The following is a 7,844-nucleotide window of genomic DNA, read 5'->3' as shown; positions in this document are numbered from 1 at the left end:
TGAGAAAACTCGCACTCAGATAGCTAATTACGTTAGGAACAATCTCACTAATTTCATAGATCGCCATGCCATGAGTCAAAAATTCGAGAAGGTGAAACACGGGGCTTCACCTAAGTAAATGTCCACGATGTTCCATAAGACAATCTTTATCTTTTTCCTTTACAATTTTTTTTTTTCTAAAATCTTCCCCATGTTTTTTTTTTTTTACACTTCCATCACATTATCGAGAAACAAAGTGTTTTATGGCACGCATTGTTTGTTTACGTGGTTTATATCTTGGCGAAAAGAATGTACGATGCGACTGAATACTCTATAACGCCATAAATCCCTTTATGAGTTCTTTTGTAGGTGCAGAAAAGAAAGGCACTATTGGATTGTGTTTAGCCCCAAGATTAGACAAGTTTCCCCACCGAAACCCTAGTCAACACGATGAGGAAGCTCCCAAGTCCCACTAAAACTTTGAAAAAATGAACGAGTGGATCCTTACATCGGATTCAACTATCGTGAGTGGGACTTCGCATGTACTCGTCCTATCAAATCCACAAAACCGCAAGACCTACACAAGACCGAATCCATACAAGGTTCCTACTTTTACCCTAATCAGAAATGGTACGTACTATATTGTACACCTGATGGAGCAGAGGGATTTTCCAAAAGAGGGTGTTCCTGAATAAGATGTCATCGTGTGTCAAATTTGGTTAATCTTGCCCAAGCACATGGCGACACCATCGAGAGTAGGTGTGAACATGGTTTCATCAGGTAGAATTGGAACCGGAGAACCAGACCGGCGATCCCCGGTTCTGCTAAGACCTGGTCCGGTTTCCCAATTTGATAATTCCGGGAACCTGTACTATGCGGTTCGGTTCTCGATTCCAAGGGAACTGGTTCAGGAACCGGCAAAAGCGTAAAACAGAAATTGACTTATACACTTTGGCTTGCTTTTGATTTTAGATGGTTAGAATTTGGAGCAATTTTTTATTAATGGTTGAGGATTGAGGTTTTATAATTTAGGTTTTATGTAACGTGTTTTGAATTTTCATTGTTTATTTTATTAATGTGTTCATATTTTATGGATTGTGGCTATTGACAAATGAGAAATTTTCATTGTTGTCAATGTGTTTGCTTTGATTTGGCTTACTAAAAATGAAACAAAAGAAAAGGAAATTGGCCGGTTCTCGAGGAGACCATGAAACCGACTTTGGAATCTTTCATAGGGTAGCTCCAGCTTTTATGGTATGCATGGTAGGTTCTAGTTTCTTAAAAATGGAGAACCGGTTCTAATGGATAGGTTTTAGGTTCTAGGTGAAATCTGGATGGGAGCTGTTACTATGACAGTTTGACGGGAGATTTTTCAATTAATTAGTGATTTATACAAAACACGCGGTGACGGTGTGTGAATCTACGGTAAAAAATAATTGACAAGATTGTCAGACTATCATGGAAGTATATCCTAATTTGGACGGAACCTGGAACTCCTTACCCCTAATCAAGAGCATGCATGGGAAATAGTTAAAAAGAGATAAGGAAATGAAAAAAAAAAAAAAATCAAGTGGGAATGGACAGATGGGTTAAGTGGGTCAACTAAACCCGTTGATGCAGTGACTTAATCCATGTCCTCAAACATTATAAAAATAGTCCCACCAAACCCTCACCAATGTCACTTAACGGTTAGAGAAAGTGCGTTTAACTGAATTCTCTCTGACGACTGCACTTGACGTAGGAAGTTTTTAACATAAGACAATCCAAACATACCAGATTATTTAAATCTGAATCCGAGCATTGTGGTTCTAGGTGGTCTTCCGAGCACCTTGTGACCTCACTATCAAGTCTGATTATTAGTTGCTTCTTTTCTTCTTCTTTTTTTGGGTCGTATGTGTGATTATTAGTTACTTGAAAGATAAGATATCGTGCTAAATCCTTAACTTTTTGTTATTTAGGATTCTTCTAATGTTAACGAGTGCCTCTAGCAAATGGATAAGGATAGTTTTCGATTTATATTATGTTTCGTCGATGGCATAAGAATTGATGCGCTCTTCAAGTTTTTCATGGGCGCTCCTGAAAAAAGAAAATCCTAAGGAAATAATGGAAAACCAATAATTAGAAACTTAATGGTATTTATTGTTTAATGATCGGTCACCAGATTTCTCATAACATCCAACAACGGCCATGGCAATTCGGAAATATGTGAACAGTTACTGAAGTAGTTTTTGTTTTTTTTTATTTTTTATAACCGAGGTTTCTCATGTGCAATGAATTATTCCTCGGAATGGTTGAGGCATGTCAATGCCACTGGATAAGTGCCCCAAAATGTGATCGTTGGGTATCGAATCCGAGACCTCATCGTTTTAACTGACAAAGGTCCAAGAAACTCAACTAACTTGTCCAATGCCCCATTGGCAAATTACTTAAGTAGTTTATCGTTGTTAGAAAGTATAACCTAAAACTTAAGTCATTAGGTGAAGAGAGCCTTATTTGTATACAAGGCACATTATAACCAAGTATTTGAATGATGTATTATTGTATCTAGCACTCCGTCTTGCGTGTCGGCTGGGATATTGTGAGATGAACACTGCCCTCATCGTTTGAGCGGGTTGTCATGAAAGGAATCTCAGAATTCAAACCCTCTGCTCTACTACTATTCCAATAAGTCCAACTTAAAAACTTAAGCCATAAAAATGGAAGGAGACTATAGGCATATAAGCTACGTTGCGACTACACAATTAAGAAATGTACGACTATTTAGTAGTCCTCATATTTCACTTCGTCTGTCGACATTCTCTCTCTTGCTAATCTCACGAACAAGCTATGATGCAAACCGAGTCTCGAGTGAGTGGTCAACCATTCAAAGGGTTCGTCCTTCCTCGTTAAGCTCGTAGAGCGGGAATTTTTTTTTTTTTTTTGGTAACCGAGGTTTCCGCATGGCCGGCGAGCTATGGCTCAAACCAACGGTGAAGCACGACTAGTCCTCGGGAGTGGCTAGCGTAGCATCCCTCCGCCACGACCCCCCGCTTAAATCACCGACACCTACGAGTTTCGAACCCAGGACCTCTCGTGAAAGGAATTGGGCTCAAACCATCGCGGCCACCGATGGGTGGGTGAGCGGGAATTATTTTGTTTTCGTGTATTCCAAACTTAAAAATCTGTTGTGATTCATACCACGTGACAATGATAATTGATCGATTATGCCACATCAGTAATGCACTAGGCACATAAGGGCTTGTGCGCCTTTACTATTTGGTTGACTTAACAACTGTTTAAAGTCCAAGTTAATGTGATTTCCAATGAGCGAAGCTTTCACTTTCTGCGGTTCCCGACCGCTTTTGGTGCCTCAACAGAGGTGGGACAACAACCCAACAGTTTGGAGAGAAAGAGAAAGAGGGTTAGGTGAGGCTACGGCCTCGGAGGTATAACGGATTGGTTGTTCCACCTGATAGATTTTCGATCATTTCGACAGATAACCGGCAAAACATGTCGTGAAAATGTGACCCCATTTCATGGGATTGGTGTCCACGTGAACTGCGCCTCTGGTTTTTTGCTAATCTTGGGATTAGTATGATCGGACTAGAATAATGATGTGTAATCGATCTATTAATGGCGAATATAATCAGCTAATAGCTAAACTCTACAAAAAGTTATATACTTATTGCACTTTTACCAATTCAGTTCAAGAGAGAATTGCCAAAAAAGTCATCAACCTATTGCGATTATGCCAATTCAATTCTAATTTTATTTCGCCAATTGAGTCCTAAACCTTTTGTAATTATGCCAATTAGTTCATTTGGTCGATCGACATTGATGTGGCAATTTTAAAAAATACTATAATATTTTTGAAATTTTGATATATTTTTTATGTCTTTTTATTTTCTTTGTTTTTTAGGGTTTGGGCCGGCGGAGGTCACCGGCCCTAGGGTGAGGGCCTATGAGCCTTAGCCAACCGCAAGTGAGGGGTCGCAGCCCTCGACAGTGGACAATAACCTCTTGCCAGCTCAAGCCCTAAAAAAAGAAAATAAAAAAGAAAAAGAATAATTATTTAAAAATGAAAAGATATTATTAAAAATTTGCCATGTCGGAGCTGGCGGTGTCACTTCAGCGCCGGCTGGCCAATGGACCGAATTGGCACAATTGCAAAAGGTTTATAACTCAATTGGCAAAAACAAAAAAGTTTAGGATTGAATTGGCACAATTGCAATAGATTTATGACTCAATTGGCAAAAAAAAATTTTATGACTAAACCGATACAATTGCAATATGTTTACGATTTTTTGGTAGTTTTCCCTTCAGCTCAAAACTTTTTAATTTTGTTAATTGAGTTCATTCAGCCAATTTCAACTAGAAGTTGTCGACTTTGCCATCAACCATCCTACTAGGCATGGCCTACACTGAAACGACAATTTTTAATGGTAATTTAAGTTTTTTCTTTCGTTCGGTCACAATGGTCTAGATGAGGCCGGCGATGCAAGCTATGCGTGAGGCAACCTTGCTTAGATCTGACCGAGGGTGTCCTAGCCCTTGCCAACGGCCGGCAAGGGCTCAACCGCCTCGCCCAATGATCAGCGAGGGCCCGATGAGCCTTGTCAATCACTTTAAGAAAAAAAAAAAAGCAAAGAAAAGAAAAGAAAAAAATAAGAACATTCGAAAATCTTAAATATTATTAAAAATTGTACACGTCCGTGCTGATCGTGCCCCGAAGGATGGCTAGCATCCATGTTAGTGATTTTCAGTCAAAATTACTCGGATGGACTCAACTGGCAAAACATGAAAAGATTTTAGACTCAATTGGAAAAATAAAAAAAGTTTAAAATGCAACTAGCAAAAGTGCAGTATGTTTAGGGCTTTTTGAGCAATTTTTCCATCGATTCAAATAGTGATATGACAAACGCTAATCGGGTATTGAACTTTACTCACTCGTTTAAATATCAATTTGTTGTTTATCACATCGCTTTGTAAATTCATAGGTGGCGTGTGTGCCCTATTAGAATATGATGCATGTGCCAAATGGCGACGCAAGTGCATTAGCATCGGACAGTTTGATTTCCCGAGATTAAAAGTCCTGCAAAATGAATACCATAACCAAACCTTGAATAGTTTGATTTCTCAACACGAAAAATATGAGACATTAACGATTATACCAAAGAAAAATTTGTCAATTGTGATCTTCGTCTCACAAATTCTTAGACATTATGTCTAGTTGATCAATTACACCAAAGAAAATTAACAGTCGATTATTGTTCGGTTATTGGCATGTTGACACACCCATTCTCTTTTAACCACAACCAAAAATAAAAAAATCACAAGACATACATATTTTTATTTTGGGATGTATTCATGAAACACACGCACTACAAAAAAACACGGATTTAGCCATGAAAAATTTGTGACGGAAAAAATTCGTCGCTAATTTCCAACGAAAATTTGGGACCGGTCATGTCCAGTTTGATTCTTGGATCTCAAGGTGAGAACCAATCCACCCTAGAATCGATCACCCTTAGAAAAAAAAAAAAAAACATGATAGCTACTTTATTTCTATCCAACAAGATATGCTATCACTCCTTGGACTTATCCGGACTGATCCTGCAAAAATGAAGATTATGATTAACAATCTTAGAGCCAAGAGTCAATAATAAAAAGATAAACCAAGGGTCCAAGATTAGAACTTTTAGGCATGGAACCTGAGCTTTGGTCCTAAGCCATGACATCTAATGGACTCATGTGCCCAAGCCCGATGTGATTCGATTCGAACCGGGCTCCACTCATACTGAGCTGGGATCCCTTTAACCGAGTTGGGCCATTTCTTTTTTTTTTTGTGGGTCGGAGAGATAATGGATTGGCTTTTCTTGATTTGATTTGTGTCGATTAATGACTAGGGTTTCATATCGTAACTTGAACAATGAGACCTAATTGCTTGCAACGGCAGCTAATGAAAGTTTTTCCTGCTATGGTATCGGTTTATATCTCTGTCATTAAGCCTTTTGGATGGTAAGGCTAGCGAGTTTGGACACTTAAATGTGCTTAAGCTCACTTGGGTTAGGATCGGACAAGTTTATAACATGCTTAAACTCTGTTTGTTTCATGAAAAATAACTTTTAAAAAAAAGAATTTCGAATTTTACGGCAAATAAACTAATCAAGAAAACCTTATCAGTGAATGAAAAAGCACTTTCAAAAGTGGGATCCTCTTTCCTCCTTCACCTTCCTTTTCCTTTTAATCATTTTTCCCTTTTTCTTTTTTCCTTCGTTCATGGCTGGTCACCTACCACAAGCGAGAGGGATGAGTTCGCCCAAGGCCAGCGAGGTGAAGCTTTCCTGAGGCCAGTGAGCTCGAGCCTCAATGACCTTGGGCTAGCTGCTGACAACCGAGGATAAAAGAAAGGGTAAAATAAAAAAAATAACAAAAAATTTTGAATTTTTTGGTAATTTTCTTTAGGCAGATTTTCCATACCGAAAGGTGTAATTTTTTTTTGGCCTGTTCATTTTAAAGTTTTAGCTGAACACCGAAAAGTGTTGTCATTATCGTGAAAAATACTTTTTTGAAAAATATTTTTCAAAAAGATCAGGGTTCGCGTAATTTATTAACAATATCGTTTCGGATTTCAAAGTGGTCACCCGACTACGTCGCCAAAGTACAAACCGCCGGCTCCATGTGATAATAGAAACATCGAATACATTTAGTCCACCGTATGAGATAGATTCTTATCGTCCGCCTCCGCAATTTTGATACACCGATGCCACCGCACCAGCCGTTGCGACGGTCCGATGTGAGGAGTCAAACCCTCCGCCACCCTTTTTTTTTTTGGGAGGGGGGGAGAGAGAGAGAAGGAATCAGAGTTGGTGGTGGTCCTCCTTCTTAGGTTCCCAAGCTTTCTTTATCACTAAAATCCAAAAGGTTTCAATACGATGCAAAACTGGTGACCGAACGACACTAAACATGACAAGTGCTTAATCCCGTCAAAATAAATGATAAATCCATATTTCGTTAACTCAAAGTAGAATGTGTTGAGTTGCTATATGTGTTAATTGTATTCATTAAATGAGTTTAAACATAATATGAGTGTTAAATGGGTCATATAAATTTACAATTTACTAAAAGTTAACTCACCTTTATGACTTTTTCTTTATTCTCTCTTGGTCTCACTCACTTTATACTCTCACCTTAATTTGGGTACGAGTTTCCTGAGCTTAATATGAAAATATTTTAAGAATATTAGTGTTGAGTATGAGTCGAGTCGGGTATGCATTACTAGATTTATATTATATAGAAATGAATCGAAACAGGTTGAATAAATTTATTTGGATCGGACCATTTTCTACCCCATTCTCTATCCAATTCAGACCCAACTCGATCCATCCGTTGGATGAGGCAAGTGCTTCATCCAAACTTTGTTTAACAAATCTCAATCCATGTGCACTACTTAATCAACCAATGATGACTAGATGATTCAGAACACAATCGCCACTTTGACTTGTACATGCGCACTCCAACCCCAGTTATCATTTTTGCGTTCAAATCCACCAACCCCTCTCTCTCCCTCTCTCTGCCCAAAAATTCGTTCACCTCTAGAGGGAGAGTGAGAGAAAGAGACGTGCACGCACGCATCACACTCATCATGAACCGCCCACTGTCGGCAAACTCCAAGCCCACCGTCTTCAAAGAGCTTCGGTAATCTTGCCGGGTATGAGTTCTAATTTTTGAAACTCATTTTTGGAAAAAGATTTGGGATTAAATTTGGACTAACTTTCGACTATGATCCCACGGTGAACGCTAGAACCAATCTCAATACCATTCTAAAACTAGTGGCCCAGATCCAGCCACAGGTTATTGTGTGGTGTAGTGCTAAAGCAATTAAT

This window comes from Rhodamnia argentea, chromosome 1, assembly GCF_020921035.1.
Source record: "Rhodamnia argentea isolate NSW1041297 chromosome 1, ASM2092103v1, whole genome shotgun sequence".
Lineage (NCBI taxonomy): Eukaryota > Viridiplantae > Streptophyta > Magnoliopsida > Myrtales > Myrtaceae > Rhodamnia > Rhodamnia argentea.
This window is presented reverse-complemented; position numbering follows the sequence as displayed.